Genomic DNA, 9,868 nt, shown 5'->3' with positions numbered 1-9,868 from the left:
AAGATTTATGGCCCTACATAGAAAACATGCTATTAAAAAGTTTTAACGAAAGCTACCAAAAAAGGAACTTACAGCTTCACAAAGACAAGGCGTGCTATCAATACTATACAAAAAGGCGATCCACTAAACTTAAAAAACTGGCGACCTATCGCGCTCCTAAACATAGATTATAATATTCTAGCAAGATGCTTAGCTCAGCGATTAAAGACAACTCTCCAAAAAATAATAAAGTTAGATCAAAATGGCTTCATTAACCCCTTAACTCCCAACTACGCCAAACTACGCCAATAGCACGTCGGTGTTAGGGAAATGGTCGTATCTCCCTTATTTGTTTACCTATTGAGATACCGAATAAACCTAGCAAAACAGGAGAAAATATCCAACAACATTTGTTCTTTGTAAAATTTCATTTGACAAACTTTTCTGAAACATTTGAGTTGAAAAACAAGCCAACTATTTTTTCGACTATTTTGAATTGTTGACGTCGTGTTTCAGCCGGCGTAATCGTCCAAGCGCGGATTCGATTTTGTATCTCACATTACTTAAAATATAGCGAGAAATAATGCCTGTAATTCACAATAGTGGTAGTCAATACTCTCAATATAATGTATATTCCATTATTTTACAGGAATCCCCCCAAAAGTGATGTTTTTTTGTCAATAAAGAATGAAGTGTAGTGAGGGGCGATAACTCATGAGAGTTATCGTTCCTTACGGAACGTAATGATAATACGAGCTAATTCGTCTATTTTGCCGGATATAATAGCGATTTGAGGACAGAAAAATTGGTAAATACAATTCGGTTGATACTTTGAGCCATTGTAAAACTCGACTCTATTTAGGTCTGGGTGTATCTGGTATCCCCGTGGAAAATCGTTTTTGTGAGATATTTTGGGTCAAACATGCCAAAATCGACATTTTGACCAAGAGGTTCTGTTTAAATCGCCCTCAAAATTCAGAAAAAAAATCCATATATATACACAATGCACATACAAAGAGATAAATGTTTCCTGAAGAAAAGTGTCTGTTGAGTTTTTCGATATCTTCAGCAGAACGATTACAAGATTGTTTTGAAAATGGCCTATTTTTTCGACCTTCTCAGTATTTTTCCACTCGACTGGGGTATTTACCTATAAATAGGCTGCCAGTTTTGATGACGCCAGACCGGCGTTTCCTTTCCGTTTAGCACGGTTGGAACAGATAGACCGGGTCGGCATACACAGTTATACGCATTAAAATCATTACGACTCAACTGGTTTTATATTTGTTTTACGCGAATCATCTTGATGATGTCTTTTAAAGCCTGCATTAACATCAACTGGTCCGTTAAAATTGACGTATGAAGTTTATATGTAATAGAAATTATTAGCACACTTGGAATGGTCGGCTTGACCGCATATATAAAGGACGACTATAGAAATAAAGCCATCATGAACTCATCGGGTATTATCTCTGAAATGATTCCCCGAGGAGTTCCGGATGGAACAACACCGGGGACTTCACGCCGCTTACTCGTTCAACTCCAGGCTTTAGCTGCAGTCTAAGTAAGTTGTATTACATTTTCCCGTCAGGACCAGGACTTTTTAATATTTTATCATATTAAATGTGATATTTGAGGTTATAGTTGTTCTTTCTACTATGACCATATTTGTTGCTTTCCAGGATCAGTATTCATCGTCAATCTAGACCAGCGTTCGATAACAAATCTAAACTCGTACTTAGTCGTAGCCGTAGTCGTAGGCTTCCGTTCCAGTACTGGCAGCAGGCCTAGTGTAAAAGCTACGTGTTCATTAACGTTTTAGAGACAGGCGACGTTTAAATATGTAATATTTAATTTCTTTATTGTTTGATTGTTTAATGAAATCACTGTGTCGTTAGTTGATGCTTTGATGTCTTGATCAGCTGATGTTTGTTTATGTTGAGGAGCCACGACGTTTCGAGAATCATATCTCATACATATTAGCTTACAATGACACGAACTTTCAAGGAACTACTATACATATACTTCAGTACACCCTAACAGTATACTGAACAATTCGTTTTCAGTAATAGATTTTTTTTCAATTTCTTAATGAAATATCTATATTCTAATGCTTTAAATTTTGAAGTCTCTGACCTGCACTTTATTGCGATGGTTCTTAGAACATTTTTTGCATTAATATAAAATGAAATAAATTTCCAAATATATATAAACCCTTCACTTTTATGCACCAAAGAAAACAACATGCAAAAAAACTGTTCTGACAATTTGAAGCTAAAATATTGTCAATTATTATGTCACATTAAGTAAAATTCAGTTGTTTTTGGTGTATAGAAAGATGTCATGCATTTTTTTATCTTTTGAAATTAAGTTAATTTCAACTTATTACAAAAAAAGCATAAGATGGGAAATTATTTAACAAAATCAAAGAGTTACCAGGTTTTAGCTGTAACAATTTTACAAAGTAGTTGACTTTGAAATTTCATGAATTAGTAAATTTTCAAGTATCTATAAGTTGCTTTATCATCACTTCCATAATTGACATATTCAACATATTTCAACCCTTTGCTTACATGTGCCAAAGAAACCATGTGCGAGAAACCTGTTCACACAAAATTTTACTAAAATTATGTCAACTATTATATCACATTATATATAGTTAATTAACTAATTTAAGGTGTGGAACCATGTTGTATTTTTGTTTTATCTTTTCAATTTTTAATCAGTTATTAAAGAAATACCAATATTTTGTTATCACTATTTTGTAAGATAGTTTTTCTTCAAAATGTCATCTGCCCACAGGTAGCAATTGGTAAATTTTGAAATATCTTTGCTTTAATACCATACCAACATATTTCAACCTTTCACTTACATATACCAAAGAAAGCAATGTGCAAGAAACCAATTCTGACCAATTTATACTAAAGTTTTTTGAACTATCATGTATTTATTGTGTCGCACAAAATTAAATTCAATGTTGGGGAACCATATTATGCATGTAGTTGGGTTTTTTTTATCTTTTGAATTTAAAGTTTACTTATAAATCTAAAGGTATATTATAGAAAATTATTCGATATATTCAAACAATGACCATGATTTTATGATAACAATTCTACAAAATAGTCTTCTTCATAATGTCATCTGCACACAGGTAAAATACAGTAACACAGGGACTAGTGTACATGTAAATAGTGTATAAGCTTATGTTTCTTTTTTAGGCCAACACCACTATACATGTATGCAAATATTTACATTAGGAAGCTTAAGGGTGTTCTAAATTGTTGGCTAAAGTTTATTTCCCTCTATTTTGTACTGAAGAAACAAATTCAGAATTTTGAAACTTTACATGGAATCTGGTTTTAATTTCACATTGTAGAACTATTCTCTTAATATCAAACTATTTTGATATTGGGATAACACCATTTTCTTTAATTTTCACATCTTTTACAATTGCAACTGTGACAAATAAGAATTAATAAGTTTTAAACAGTTACTGTAAACGAGGCCTTAGACCGCAAGTAATTTCCCTCTGTTCTACTTTTAAAAAAACTTCATTAAAATGTTTTTGAGACTTTGCATAAAATATGGTTTTCATTTCATCTTGTATAACTATTCTCTCAATTTCAAGGCATTATAGATATTAAGAAACAAATTTTCCATAATTTTCCATTCTTTTGTATTATTGCCACTGTAAAAAAGTTTATTAATTACTTATTATTTAGGGGCCGAGTTGGCCGAGTGGTTAAGGTGTCGCGACACTTTATCACTAACCCTACACCTCTGGGTTGCTAGTTCGAAAGGGGAAGTTATAATTAACTGATACTGACTGTAGGCTGGTAGTGTTTCTCCCGGTACTCCCGCTTTCCTCCACCTCTAAACCTGGGACGTCCTTAAATGACCTTGGCTGTTAATAGGACGTTAAACCAAATACACCAAGTTTGTTAATATTATATTTATAGAAAAAGTATAGAAAAGTTTGAACAGTTATCCTGCAGAAGAAAGGGGAAGCTGACAATCAGGCCGGTATGGGCTGTTGTGGTTGTGTCTTTGGGCAAGACCACTTTACCCTTATTGATCTGGATGATTTTTACCTCAAATGATGCATGACATTTTTAAAACTTAGAATACTGCATGTGCATTTGTTCCTGAGCTGAACTTAGTTTGGTTTGTCTGCTGGTTTAATCACCACACATATGGTTCAGTCATGCAAGATCATTTTGAGACTTGGTCTCCTTGTAGTAGTTGATGACTACCTCATTGAACAACACACTAGAACCCTGACAACAGACAAAAGGCCCTGAACTTATGCTTGGATAGATGCCAATATTGATGTCTCATAATCAATTGAAGTGTCATATTCTAGAAAACTGTAGAATTTTGAGAACAATTATTATATAGGAGGTACCAGTAATATATTACTGTATCGGAGGTATATATTTGTATAAGAGGTGACTACCTCATTGAACAACACACCAGAGTCCCTGAACTTATGCTTGGATAGATGCGAATTGATGTCTCATAATCAATTAAAGTGTGATATTCCAAAAAACTGTAGAATGTGTGAGAATTATTGCACTGGTAACCCCCATAACTTTCAATTTCCTCAGGCCAGTATGAATTTTTAAACTTAGATAAATGTCGCGTGTGTCAATTAAGTGCAAATGAGGAAATTCAGTGGAAGTGAGGAAAATCGGTGCAAGTGAAGGTATTAATGCTAAAGGAAGGTGATTCATTTGTATTTATCTGTCTTTCATGCTCAAATAGAGTTATCGCCCCTCACTACACTTCATTCTTTCTGTGACACTCCTTTAGGTGTCACCCCACTAGTAAAGTACATGTGATGTATGGTTCTATACCGTACGCAGCACACATCGACAAATTTTAATGATTTTTTGCATAAAAAATAGTAATCATTATATATACAATTGAAGCCAAGAAAAAACTTACCAAAATAAACAATTCTATCAGTCATAACGCACCAAATAAATGATTAAAAGTTTCCATAAATCCGTATTATTTTGACGAAACACCGAGGTAACTTGACGTCGTGCAAGAGCGAGTCGATAACGCAAGCACCTGCGTGAATACGATCGACAACTTTTAGTTTCTACTGTTTTAATAACGCAATGTATGGTCTTGGTTTCATCAGGAAACATCTCTTTTGTGGCACTTTTGTGATAGCACATATTTTGAATACAAATAATAATAATAAAAATGATTAAATAAAAATAAAGCCGACGACAGCAAAATCTATTTATAGTAATCGGGTATTTCCAGATGATCACTTGCGGTTTCTAAATGGTGGGATAGACATGTGCCTGGTGCCGATTGTTTTCGTGGAACGAACATATTACCGATACAAGTCGTCACCAAAACAATATGCAGGGACCATGCACTGTCAACTCAACTAACAAACTGTGAGGTGACACTGGGCATTATGAAGAGCTGCGGACGTACCCTGTATATGGACACAAACAGACAAACAATCATGTTCAGATAGGCCTAGAATATAACGTAGGTAAGGTAAGTACATAAAGTGAAGTTCTATAGACACGAGAATACAAAAAGTACAAGCAATATCTTATATGTATTTTTTACAAATATATATTCATGTCATATGTTAACATGAGTATTTGCATGTAATATTGCTTTAATTTCATTTATTGTGTTACAAGATAGGCCTACATTTGTATATTGGCTCCAAATGAAATAAGACCAGTTAAAACAATATTCACATTAAAAACAACGATTTAGTTCTTGTTTCATTTATCTTTTATTTTATTTTCTTCTTTTTTCTTTGATTGTTGGGGGGGGGGGGGGGGGGGGGGTTACAATAAATGTCATCATTACAGTATTTTGTATCAGAATTATCAATATTTATCTCTATGAATTTAATTTCTAATTTTTACTTTACATCAGTATATTAAATATGTTTGTATGTACAAATAGTAAAACGTTCTTGATGTTTTTGCCAAATTTCTGTACATGCATGTATCAACTAAAATTTGATGAAATTGCTTTTATTGCATTTCACATAATGAAAAATACATGGGAAATGAAAAAGTGAGACCTATTCATAGAATTTCAGTTTTGCAACAGTGGTATATAAATTCAGAAAAAAGTCACATGGTATGGTTGATAAAAGAGGTGATAGAGGATTACTGAAAATACCAAATGGCTGTTCTTGAGATTAGCTGGTTGTGAATTGTACAATGTTTGGATCATGGTGTGCTGATATAGGTTGGATTCTTATATATATATTCATGTTAGGGTTCATATCCCTACCCCCATATATATAAAGTGTTTTTATTGTTACTGTGCTTACTACAAATGGATGAGGATCAACATGTGACACACCCCAGCGTTTGTCCGAATTCAAGCATTATATGTTGTGTCAGACTTTTTTATGTGAAATAGACTGATACATGTATACAGGTGTGGAGATATGTGTAGTTGTACATGTTTCAGTAAGTATTCTATGCCAGTAAAGGCTGGGAACATTGTTGAAAGCAAATAATTTGAATAAATCAAAGATAGACAGATACTTGTGTTGGCAGATATAATGCTGGTTAGCTAGTAATTATCAGTTTATGCTTTATTATGATTTATCCTCTAAGGATGCACACAAGACAGAAAAAAATAAGTAATTACAAGTTTTCACAGTTATTATCAGTGAGGAGTGGGACACTGAAGCAGGGTTATAATGTGTATTTCTCTGCTTGAGAGTAACCCGAGTTTCCTCTGACCTAAACACCAAACATAAGACACTTAGATAGAGAGATGTCCTTTATGAGACATAATGATTTTACTATCAAAATGTCTAATGTGTCTGGCAGTAGGGCAAGAAGAAACTCAATGGTGTGCTTATTTGGATTTTCAGAACAATGTTATGATTATTTGAAATGCAGATTTGGTTGGTGGGATGGGCATGTTTGTTTAACTTTCTAAAAGTTCATTTCAAGGCTTTTTAAAATATTCCACATTAATGACATCTCAAGTTTTTTTTTTTTTTTTTTTTTTTGTATTCTTTAAACAGGACCATGTGAAACAAGCAATCAAAAAACATTTGAATAAAGTTTATTTTGTGTTTCAGGTATTCCCCTTACTTGTAAGGTCTGGAGCTGTCTCAGTTTTACTAGCAAGGTTGGTGTACAAAATTTAATGTGAACATTGGCTTATGGATGATTCTGCCTAATATATGACATCAAAGGTAAGCTAATAGATTTATCTAATTACAAATTCACTACAATTAAAATCTGTAATGCCTTGCAAATAAGATATTTTATTAGTGTATATACATGTATCTGGATGCTTATGATATTGATTTGCTCCCATTTCAAATTTCAGGTACATCAGCTTTAGGACTTTATTTCTGTGGATATTTGTGGTGTGACCAATACTAGATGATAAATGCCATCCCCTGAGACAGCAGATTTAGGCATAGTTTCCCTTAGCTACCATCTCCCACTGTTCTGTGTCTTTGATTAAACTTACATAACTTAATATTTGTGTTGGTGTTGTTTTTCAACTGCTTCCAAGTTGAATCATGTAATTTTGATCTTAAGTAAATTATTATTTTCAAAAACATGGTACATCAATATATCATTTATACCAAATATGGCTTGCCTGGCCGTGTAATAAATATAGTTCAGAATACTTTATAATCCATAATAAACATGTAACCAACCAAGTTCAAGTGTTTATATCAATCAACTTGTTTGTCTGCCAAACTGGATTATTCAAACTGAAAATTTCATCAATAACTATGTTCCTTTGGGGAACTTGGACTTTCTTCACTTGTCTATATTTCTTCATGTCTATTGTCTATGAATTAAGTCTAGGATTTCTCAACCAGGAAGACATACACACACATAATCATGACCAAAGATGGTTATAACCATTTGATTTGCATGCCTTCAATAATTTTAATTTTTATCAGTAAATCTGTTTTTAGTATAATAGTAGTACAAAATGCTAGTTATTATGACCTTTTTGTTAATCATCCTATATATGTGATCAAGTGGCTAATTATGATAAGTAATGAGAAACTAGAACAAATACAACATGTGAAGAAGACCTGAAACATCAAAATGGTCACCTGCTAAATTGGTAGCCATGACAACCAAAAATGGATACAGAATGTACATAGATTCTACATGTTGAAGAGAGGAATTGCAATTTTACATTTTCTGCAATGTACATAATGGTAAAATTCACATTGATAAAATCAGCTTCAATATCATGATTTGGAGGCACATGTTAGCTGTTGACTAAAACCATAAAATTGGAAAGGAATAAATATAACTGAATATAATTTTCGAAAGATTGATTATTAATGTTAAAACCGTGAAAACAACAACCTACTTATGAATATGATTTATAATTAACATTTATAATCATATACAGCAAAAGCTGCAAACTGTTTTACATTTTTATTCAGATAGAAGCACATGCGCATGTTTTTCCAAGTGAAATATCACATTTTTACGTATTTTCACTTCTGGTTGCCATGGTAACGTTTTAAATATAAAAAAAAGAAGTTTTGCCATAAAACCTGGATAGGTCCTCTTTACACGATTCACTATATATATAGACTGCTGACTAAACCATTTTACCTGTAATACAAAATTAAATTTCTTACAATGAAGTCTAGGCAGATAAAACGAAAATAAAAACTTTTTAACAATAATCACTGCTTTTAATTTCAGTCAGTAACTATGACAACAACTGCAAATAAAAAGAAAATACTACTTTTATTTGTGTTTATCCTCTTTTCTGAATAATCTGATATATCATTAATTTTATAAACTAGCACTAAATTCACTCTCAGTGGCTTAAAATGTATAAACATATGAAATAAGTAACTTTTTTCATAAACTAATAAATTTTGGTTACCATGGTAACGTCAATAATACAAAAATACCACTTTTGTTACTAAATTTGAAAAGGTTATATTCTCATGTTTCTAAATATATATGGGTTGCTTACCAAAAATGTTGACGCAAAAGGGTGAAAAATCATGATGAACCAAAATGTCGGATTTTTTTCAGTTCCATTAAAAAATCCTGGGAGTTAAGGGGTTAAAGGAAGATATATCGGTTATAACATTAGACAAATCAAGGATATACTCAACTACACAGAAAAGCATAAAATAAATGCAGCAATATTATTTTTAGACTTCGCAAAAGCGTTTGACACAGTTGAATTAGAATTTCTTTACCAAACAAGTACCAAATTTGGCTTTAACTAACACTTTATAAACTAGATTAAAATACTGTATAATAAAATAAACTGTGTAATTAGTAATAATGGTTGGGTATCCAAACCAGTCAAAATATCTAGAGGTATCCGACAAGGATGTCCAGCATCAGCATTACTGTTCGTTATAATGGTAGAAATCATGGCTACAAGAATTATGAGTGCTCAAAATATATAAGGCTTATCCATAAAGAACAATCAACAACGTCCATTCAAGATATCACAACTAGCCGATGATATTACATTATTTCTAAAATCAAAACAATATATTAAAAAAGCCTTAAACATAATAGAAACATTTGGTTCACTCTTAGGATTATTTTTAACAGAGAAAAAACTAAATGATTAAGACTAGACAATCAAACAAAGATTGAAGATGAGTTTGAAGATATCACATGGACAGATGAAATCATTAAAGCACTAGGAGTCTACTTCTGCATTAATCAATGTTAGAAATTGAATTGGAATGAGAAAAAAATAAAAAAAATAAAACAAATGATAAATAACTGGAAAATGAAAAAAAACTAACCATGATCGGAAGGGTACAAATAGTTAAATCCTTACTCTTACCTCAACTTACATCTGTAATATCTATGCTGCATATAGACCAAAACACTATAAAACAAGTTGA

At 32.3% G+C, this 9,868-nt stretch overlaps 1 long non-coding RNA gene across 1 annotated transcript; it reads left to right on the top strand.

Moving 5' to 3' along the window:
* The first annotated feature begins 5,286 nt into the window (after window positions 1-5,286).
* Window positions 5,287-7,482, top strand: LOC117333365. The gene is made up of 3 exons (XR_004533883.1): window positions 5,287-5,502; window positions 7,073-7,189; window positions 7,327-7,482. It is a non-coding gene; the product is annotated as an uncharacterized LOC117333365 (long non-coding RNA).
* The last annotated feature ends 2,386 nt before the right edge of the window (window positions 7,483-9,868 follow it).

The sequence above is a fragment of the Pecten maximus genome, chromosome 8 (genome assembly GCF_902652985.1).
Source record: "Pecten maximus chromosome 8, xPecMax1.1, whole genome shotgun sequence".
NCBI classification, from domain to species: Eukaryota; Metazoa; Mollusca; class Bivalvia; order Pectinida; family Pectinidae; genus Pecten; species Pecten maximus.
Note: the sequence above shows the minus strand (reverse complement) of the source record. Positions and strands in the feature narration are given on the sequence as shown.